Genomic DNA, 9,552 nt, shown 5'->3' with positions numbered 1-9,552 from the left:
CCCCTGCGAACTTGTGAATCAAAGAAAGAAAGTAACCTTGGACAAGTGTCAGCCACGGCGATGAGTGGAAGCAGGGTTTCCTTTCCCCTTCTCCTTCCGGCTCCCTCTTCTCTCATGTGGGCCTCTGCGAGGAGCCAGTCCCCCGCCGCCCCACCCAGCGGATCACAATATCTCCCCGGCTTTGGGCTTCCAGGCCCTCGGCCTAATGCAGACCAGATGCCAGCCTCCCTTTCCTGCGGTGAAGTTTCCATGGCCTGCTCCCACCCCCTTCCTGTTTTGGCTTCTGGCTCGTCCCCCCACTAAACCCTCGGGTGCCCCCACCTTCCTCTGCCCGGCAACCTTGGCCTCACCTGGAAACTATTAATGGGAAACAGGAAGTGGGGAAGGGGAGCATCTCCCATCACCCCGACAGGAGGGGACGGGCTCAGCCCGCGGGGCAGGGTGACCGGGACAGTGGAGCCCCGCAGCCCCTCACGGGGAAGCTGCGGTGGGGACGGGGCGCCGGGCAGAGAGAGGCCTCTTTCTGGACATGGAGACGCAGCCGGCTTGCAAGACCTCACCCTCAGCTGCGACTTGGAAAAATCAGGACCAAAAAGGCGCCGGCCCTGTCCTGCAAACCAGGAGACTGAGGCGCTGGGCCGGGCTGGACTTCCAGTAAAAGCCGTCGCCTCCAGGGGCTGCGTTCCCGCCTGGCCTCCCCTGCCAGGAGCCGGCCTGGCCACGAGGGGAGGCTCAGGAGGCTGCCCGGCCACCTCCAGGCTGGACGGCGGGAGCCAAGTGTGACACCTGGCTGGGCCCGGCACGTGGCAGGGCGGCCTTGGGCAGGCCCTAGGGACTGGGTGTTGGTGGCGATTGGGGAGGAGGGGGACTCCTCCTTTGTCCTCTCAGTCCTCTGACCCCTCAGGGCAGCCAGGGTGGCCCTCTGAGTGAGGACTGCCCGTTCCCATGGAAACAGCCGCTGAGGGCTGCCCCTGGCCACCGCTCCCTGCTCCAGCTGTGGGGAGTGTTTGGACAACTGGGTGGAATGTTTTGTAGCCAGAATTCTCCCAGGATCCCGGCTCGGATTTCAAGAGGGAGGGAGGGAGGGAGGGAGGAGAAGATGCGGTGTGGAGGGAGGGGGTCAGATGTGCCTGCGGAGGCCTCCAGGCCTGCCCGAGACCACTGCTACCCCCCTGGGCGGGGTGTGAGCTGGAGTCAGGCCCAGGCTCCTTGGGGAAGGGCAGGGCCCAGGGTGGAGGCTGCGATGGTGTCAGAGATTTGGTCAGGCCCACGTGGTGAGGTCAGGCCCTGGGGACAGTCTGGGCTGAGCGAAGGGCTGGGCCCAGGAAAGCACTTTGAGAACACCAAGATCCTGGGACACAGACCCTTTCCCCATTTTGCAGATAGAACAGTTGGAGTCCTCGGGGCCAGGCACCTGTCCAGGAAGTCCCCACCTCACCCTCAGCTGCGGAGACCCACGCCACAGCAGGGAGTCCTTGTCCTTGCTCTTACACAGAGGTATCTGCAGCCTTGGGGAGCCTCGCATCCCCCTCCAGGGCAGAGCCCCTGAGAGTGGGATTCCTGTCCCATCTCCTAGAATAGGGCCAAGCCCCCCCAGTCCCCCAGCCCAGTGCCCAGGCCTCCCGGGCCCTCGAGTAAACCCTGACTGACAAGGTCACACGTTCTAGACCCAGCAACACACAAGCCAGCTTGAGCCTCGGTTTACCCAAGCTAAAATCGGGAGGATCCACTTAGTTTCACTGAACTCGCCATCATACTGTGGGGTGCTGGTGGGAAAGGGCAGGGGTGCTGGAGACCTCTTTAGAGACTTCATCTCTCAGTGAAGAAGCCACGGCAGCTCGAATGGAGAAAGGAAGGAGGGGATGTTTCAGACCCAATAGTCCAGGAGTCCCATCAAGGCGCCTGGGGCCTGGTCTGGCTCCCCAGAGTGGAACCTGTTGGCTCACTCCGGCCTGGCCTGCGGGAGGACGCTCAGCCATCGGATCAGATGGAATTCCAGGACCAAGCCTCCGGGGAAAACAGGACTACTTAGGGAAGGTGTGACCCAGAGCTGGAGACTCCCGTCCAAATGGCAGAACGTGGGGCGTGGCAGGGAGGGTCCTAGGACCTGTACCTAGGAGATCACGCCCGGCTCACCCTGCAGTGGTCCTTTACTGCTTTTGGTGCCCCTTTTAAAGATTGGAGCCCAGGGAGGAGGAGGAGTGTGGAGGAAGAGAGAACTTGCATGAGGTTCCACACCCAGGGCTAAAAAATAAAAGGCGGGGGTGGTGAGGGGGGGGACTTGAAAGAGGAAAGGATTTGGCCACTGGCTAACAAAATGAAGGATCTTAGATTTTAATCCAGGTTTGTCTGACTTGAAAGATTATCTTCTTATCCCTTCACCATTCACCCTCTCAGGAGGAATCATAAGGTGAGGCTTTTTAGAGAAAGTAGGGCTTAAAGAATAAACAAGATTTCATTATCTATTTAGAAATGGAGGGATCCCCCGCTCAGTGGTGCACACCTCAGATCCCAGTAACTCAGGAGGCTGAGGCAGGAGGCCAGCCTCAGCAACTGAGAGAGACCCTGTCTCAACATAAAAAACAAAAAGGGCAGGGGATGTGGTTCAGTGGTAATCAGCCCTTGGGTTCAGGTTTGGGGCCTTGGAGACCAAGCTAAAGAATTTGGACTTTATTCTAAAAGCTCTAAGGAGACTGTTAAACATTTTTTAGCAGGAGAGAAAAATGATCCAAGCCCTTCTGTCAGTTTGTGCAAAGAAAAAAAAAAATAGCGAAGGACATTTGTTTGTCCCAAATCTGGGAAGGGACTTTCTTCAACTTGGAAGTGTTTAAAGAGATCTCAACAGAAAAGAACCCATAGGTCTGTTGACAGTGGAATGTAAAAGTTCTTCATCCCGTGGAAAGCAAATAACCAAAATTAAAAGGCAAGTAACAAAGGGAAAATATTCTCAGCCAAAGGCCAGGTGTCAATATCTTTCACATAAGAGAACTGGCAAAAATCAGTAAGAAAAACACCGGAAGCCCAGAGACGTACCATTCATTCATTCCATCGATTGTTCGATGGGCCCCAGCGCCAGGTGCTGATGCTAGGCGAGTAAACAGACAGTTTCCACATTTGTGAAATATGTGATCCGGGAGGGTGTCATGTGTAGGGGGACATCTCATTATAGCTGTGTGTGATGGGTCAGGATGCGGGAGAGCAGGGTGTTCTGGGAATATATTCAGGAACTCAACCTGGATGTGGGGCCTGGAAAAAATTCCCAAGGGGGAGGATTTGGGAGTGGGAAGATAAGAAGCTGCATGAGAATCAGGGACCAGATCATGTGGGGCTTTGAATACTGAGAGTTCAGATTTTATACTATGGACAAAGGGGAGTTATTGAAAGATTTAAACAGGAGTGTGATGTGATTAGATTTATATCTCCAAAAGATGGCTCTAATGGGGGTGTGTGGAATGGGCTAGAGAATCTCTACTCCTAGGATGTGGTGGACTTGGAGAAGCAGGGAATCTTTTTGCTACAGAAAAAGCATATCCTCAGCCAGACATGGTGGATCTGCTGGTAGCCCCAGCTACACAAGGGGCCAAGGCAGGAGGATCACGTGACCCTAGGAGTTAAGAGGCCAGCCTGAGCAACATGGTGAGTGAGCACACACACGCATGTACACACACACGCACGCACGCACTATCCTAGAGAAAGAGAGGCCATGATTCTTTGAGGCCTGTTGTCCACCAAGATCTCCAAAAGCAGGCTGGGGTTGCAGCTAGTGATAGAGCACTTGCCAAATACATGTGAGGAGGCACTGGGTTTAATCCCAGCACCACCTAAAAAATAAGTTTAAAAAAAATATTGTTTCCACCTACCAACATCAACAACAATAACAACAACAACAAATCTCCAAAAGCTGCTTCCTCACTCCCAAACCTGGGAGCTTGGCCAAGAGGGAGATTAAGGGCTGAATCTCAGGCACCTCTATCAAATTAGGACCTTCAAGGAAAATTGAAGCATCCCATGTTGGTGGCATCCCCTGGCTCCCGACAGAAGCAGATGTAAATATTCTCTGGAACAAAGTGTCTGCATTATGTATGAGATTCCCATTGGGTAATATCGGGCGGTGAGCTCCCCGTCAGAGATCACTAGCACATAAACATGTGAGCCACGTGAATGAGAAGCAGAAACGACACACGTCAGATCTGGATGCTGTAGGACTCCAGATATTGCAGCCTATATATAGCAAGGTCATGTATGAATTGAAGATGAAAAAGCAATAAGATTATCAAGGAGAACTGGATGATTGCCCAACAGTATGAATACACTTAATGCCACTAAGCTGTACATTTTAACATGATAAAGAAAAAAATATATATATTTTTTGTAGTACCAGGCACTGAATCCAGGACCTTTCACACAGTCTAGGTGACTGCTCTGCCACGGAGCCACACCCCAGATCTTTTTAAATTTTTACTTTGAGGCAGGGTGTCACTAAGTTGACCAGGCTGGTCTGGAACTGGTGATCCTCCTGCCTCAGCCTCCCTACTCACTGAGCTTACAAGCATGTACCACTGTGTCTAGGGGGGAAAAAAAGACATTTCTGACACACTTAAGCATAAGGTATTGTTATAGTCTGGATGTGAGTTGTCCCCCAAAAGATCACGTGTGAGACAATACAGGAAGGTTCAGAGGAGAAATGATTGGGTCAGTATGTATTTCATGTCTGGTGAGTGGGACTTTCTCTGCTCTCTGAGTATCATGTGAGCTGCTTCCCTCTACCACACACTTCTGCCATGATGTTAGCCTCACCTTGAGCTCTGAGGAATGGAGCCAGCTGCCTGTGGACTGAGACCTTTGAAACCGTGAGCCCCCAAATAAACTTTTCCTCCTCTACAGTTGTTCTGGTTGGGCCTTTTAGTCACAGCAGCGAACAAGCTGACGGTATAGACTGGAGATCGAAAAAAGTTACCAGAAAAGAAAAAGAAGAAGAAAGGTGGCCAGATAATTAGTGGCCAGCAGGGTGGCAGAACTTTGCCTTCCCTATATCAACAGCTGAGCTTTAAGACCAAAATATGTTATTGACTAATAATCTTTAAAAATAAAAGCTGAATTCACAAAAGATATGACAGTTCTAAATGGCCAGGTGTGGTGGTCCATGCCTATAATGTCAGTGGCTCAGGAGGCTGAGACAGGAGAATATGGAGTTCAAAGCCAGCCTCAGCAACTCAGTAAGGCCTTAGGCAACTCAACTATCTCTAAATAAAATACAAAAAAAAAGGGCTGAGGATGTGTGGCTCAGTAGTTAAGGGCCCCTGGGTTCAATCCCCAGTACCAAAAAAATAAATAAATAGATAAATTCATGGCCTAAAAATACGTAAAGCAAAAATCATTAGAGCTACAGGAAGAAATTAGGCAAATCTACCTTTAAATTATGAATACCAATGGAACTCTCTCACTAACAGACCTAGGAAGCAAAATGTCAGAGGTGACAGCAACAGAAATCTCTGGCATTGGTAATAAAGGTTAAAGTATGAAGCAGGGGCTGGGGACATAGCTTGGTTGGTAGAGTGCTTGCCTCGCACGCACAAGGCCCTGGGTTCAATCCCCAGCACCCCCCCCACACACACACACACACACACAGGAGCATTAGTTCAAAGCTAATTGAGAATCCCATCCCTAGGTCCTCTCCCTACTTCATGCCACTGGGGACCTTCCCCTTCTGAGTTTAGCATAAGACTGGGAATTTTTCTCTGGAGATAGCAAAACAGAGTGTCCCTGGGCACCTCCAGAGCGATTGAACACATGCTGAAAACAGACCCCCAAACCTCTTCTATTACTCAGTGGCCAGCAGGGTGGCAGAACTTTACCTTCCAGCTGTCCTTCTTGGGGCCTCTGGCCAGCCCAGGAAGGGAACCCCTAAGGTCAGTATTCCCCAGCAGACATCCAGCCAAGGACGTCACATTGTGAAGGTCAAAGCCAACATGCGGAGCAGTGGCCCATCAGTCGTTGAATGTCCTCTCCCACCACCCACCTTTTTTTATTTTGAGATGGGGGTCTCACTGTTACCCAAGTTGACATTGAACTTGGGATCCTCCAAGCCTCAGCCTCCTTCTTAGCGGGGATCACAGGTATGCACCACCACACCCCGCTAAACTCCCCCCATTCTGAATAATGAGCAGGCGACAGAGGTTTATTAGCCAACCAAGGAGAACCTCTAACGTGAAAGGAACCAAACCCAGGAAGCATGAAAAAGCAACTTGCAGGAAACAGAGGCTCTGCAGGGGGAAGAAGGGGGTGGGGGAGGGGAGAAGGGAAGAGCCAGCTTTAGTATCCTCAGAGAGAGAGACTGACGCGTTGCATTCCTGAAATAAGAACTGATTCTATGAAAGTAAGCATTCGGAGAGCATGAAGAACTCTTGGAATCAACGTATATCTTTAAAAAGTAAGGCAGCTATGGAAACCCAAGAAGCAGCGTACAACATTGATGAAATATCCAAAAAACAAGCAAAAAGAAAGAAATAGAATATAGAGAAAGAGTAGACTACTAGAGGATAGATTTAGGAGGGTCGGTACCTAATTTACAGGAGTGAACAGAAGTAAATGAAGGAACAGAGTATCCAACAATTCAAGATCATTTCCAAGAACTGACATATATCAGTTTTCAAACTCCTTGTGCCTCAGAGAGTTAATGTAGAATTTGAGAACACTGGGACAAAAGGAAGACGTGACAAGCCCCCATAAACACGGAAGGAGTCGAAACAAGGAGTCTGGAATCAGAATGGATTCGAACCTCACAACGACCCAAGAAGCAAGAAGACAGGAAAGAGTCCCTCAAAATTCTGAAGGAAAAGTGTCTCCAACCTAGAATTCCATGATGACCCAAGTATCATTCAAGTATGAGCAGAGAATAAAGGGACGTTTGGGTATCCAAGACCTCAGGAAAACTTCCACATGCTCATTTCTCAAAAAAAGCCCAAGGGTGATGCTGTGGTCTAAATGTGGCCCTCAGATTCCTCGTTGGAACTTAATTGCTAATGTGATAGTATTAAGAGTGGGGAGCTTCAGAGGGTCCTTAAGTTATGAGGATGGAGTCCTCTTGAATGGGATTAGTGGCCTTATAAATAAAGTGAAGGGAGCAGCTAGGGCCTTTTGCCCTTCCCCCTGTGTCCCCTCCTCTACGTGAGGATTCGTCAAGAAGGTGCCATCTTGGAAGCGGGGGGGGGGGGGGGGGGCGGGGGGGGGGAGCTCTTACTAGACCCTGAATCTGCTCGCACCTTGATCTTAGACTTCAATTAGCAAACGATTGAAAATCAGACAGCAGTAAAAAGATATGAATAAAATAAGACACTCAAGTCCAAAAATCTTATCCAATTATAATTTTAAGCCCCAAATTTTGTCATCTAAATGAAGTATGGGTAAGAGACTGGTATAATACATTCTAGTGGGGGGAAAATCCCTTTTTATTTCTGGAATTGTGGAACTAGAAAAACATCCATTCCCCAAATGCAATGCTGGATTGGCGCAGTATAACAGTTACAGACATCCCCACTCCCAAAGAGAAAATGGAAGAGAGAAAGGAGTCCTGGGTCCCAGGCAATTCCAAAATCCAACAGAGCAAATTCCATTAGGCTTGGAGGAGGGGAATCCTCTGTGACCCACAGTTTCAGCCTTTGCACCTGTGGCTTTGACCTCTGGGCCTGAAAGTCATCCCTTTGAGCAATTCTTCCTCTTTCTTTTCTTTCTTTCCTTCCCCCACCACCCCTTGTTTGCAGTACTGGAAACTGAACCTAGTGGTGCTTTACCACTGAGCTACACTCCCAGCCCTTTTTATTTTTTATGTTGAGACAGGGTCTGGCTAAATTGCTGAGGCTGGCCTCGAACTTGCCATCCTTTTGCCTCAGCTTTCCGAGTAGCTGGGATTACAGGCGAGCACCACCACGCCCAGCTCATTCTTCCTTTCCTTTAAAGGGCAGCACTTGTTTGGAGCTGAGCAGTTTTATAAACCTGCTTCCTGTCTGTAGAACTCTTGGAGTCCATCAACCTTTCTTCCTTTTCATTTTGTCGGTTCCTCTCTCAGTCTAGACGGCAGCATTTCTACCATTCTTAAAAATCTTGTGGTTCTCCTGTGTATTGCCACAGGGATCTGCATCATTAAATAAAAGGGTCCTCCACGGATCCTTCCTGGGGAATCTGCTCTCTATTCTGACCGTGCTGACATGGTTGAGTGGATCTGTAACTCAGGTACCTAATACCCTCAGCAGTAGCAGAAGGGGCTTGAGCCTCACCAACAGCCTGCCCTTTAGCACACCCTTTCTTAACAGTGCACCGTCTCATTTTATCATCTTTTGCAATCTGGATGGGATGAGAATATATCCTAAATCATCAAGTGCTGGTTCGTTTTTCGCTTAACGGTTCCTCTTGGAACTCTCTGTATCTTTTACCACACTCAACAAAAAGAAACCAGCCTGCACCTTCAACTTTTGCTTGCACGTCACCTCAGCTAAATATCCAAGCTCATCACTTGCGAGTTCTGCTTTCCATACAACTAAAGGGCACAGTACAATGAGACTTCCTGACACTACGTAACAGGCATCTCTTCTCCAGTTTCCAGTAACATTTTTTTTCTTTTTGCTCAGAGTCATCACGAGCAGCCTTAAACATTCATCGTTCTGATCAGTGGGTTTCTTCTGCCATGCTTCTCAGAATTCTTCCAGGCTTTCTGGGCGTGGTGGTGCACAACTGCAGTCCTAGCAACCCAGGAGGCTGAGGCAGGAGGATCGCAACAAGTTCATGGCCAGTCTCAGCGACTTAGCAAGGCCCGAAGCAACTTAGTGAGCGTCTCAAAATAAAAAGGGCTGGGGATGTAGCTCAGGGGTTAAGTGTCCCTAGATTCAACCCCTGGCACCCCCCTCCCCACCAAAAAAATCTTCTAGCCTCTACACATTACCCAATTCCAAAGCTTACCTCTACACTTTTGGGTATTTGTTACAGCAGTACCCCACTCTGGGTTCCAAAATAAATCTGTATTAATTTTCTACAGTAACTGTAACAAATGACCACAAATTAGGTGGATTTAAGCAACAGAAATTTATTTTCTTGCACTTTTGAGGCAAAAGTCAAAAAATCAATAGTACTAGGCTGAAAGGAAGATGTTGGTAGCTCAGTGTTTCTTCAGAAGCTCTAGGGAATAATGTGCTCCTTGCATCTTCTGGCTTCCTGTGAGTGTCAGAATTCCTGGTGATGGCGACATCCATCCTCTATGAACTCACATTCTTTGAATATGAATTCTTCCTTGCTCTGTGTCAAATCTCTTTGCTTTCTTCTTATAATGGGACATTGAGATCCCACCCTAGAGATCAGGATAATCTCCCCACCTCAAGATTCATAAACTTGATTACATCTGCATTAGATCCTGTTTAAGGGGACCATGACAGGTTTCAGAGATTGAGAACTGATATGTCTGGGGAGCATTTCCCCACTCCCCACAGTTATATTATATATAATATTCATGAGATGGAATATTATACAGTGGTAAAAATGAGTAAGCTGTGCCCACATAAAGTA

This window comes from Marmota monax, unplaced genomic scaffold (assembly GCF_021218885.2).
Source record: "Marmota monax isolate L192 unplaced genomic scaffold, Marmota_monax_Labrador192_F-V1.1 WCK01_AAM20220418_F8-fsc00038, whole genome shotgun sequence".
Classification (NCBI taxonomy): Eukaryota; Metazoa; Chordata; class Mammalia; order Rodentia; family Sciuridae; genus Marmota; species Marmota monax.
Note: the sequence above shows the minus strand (reverse complement) of the source record.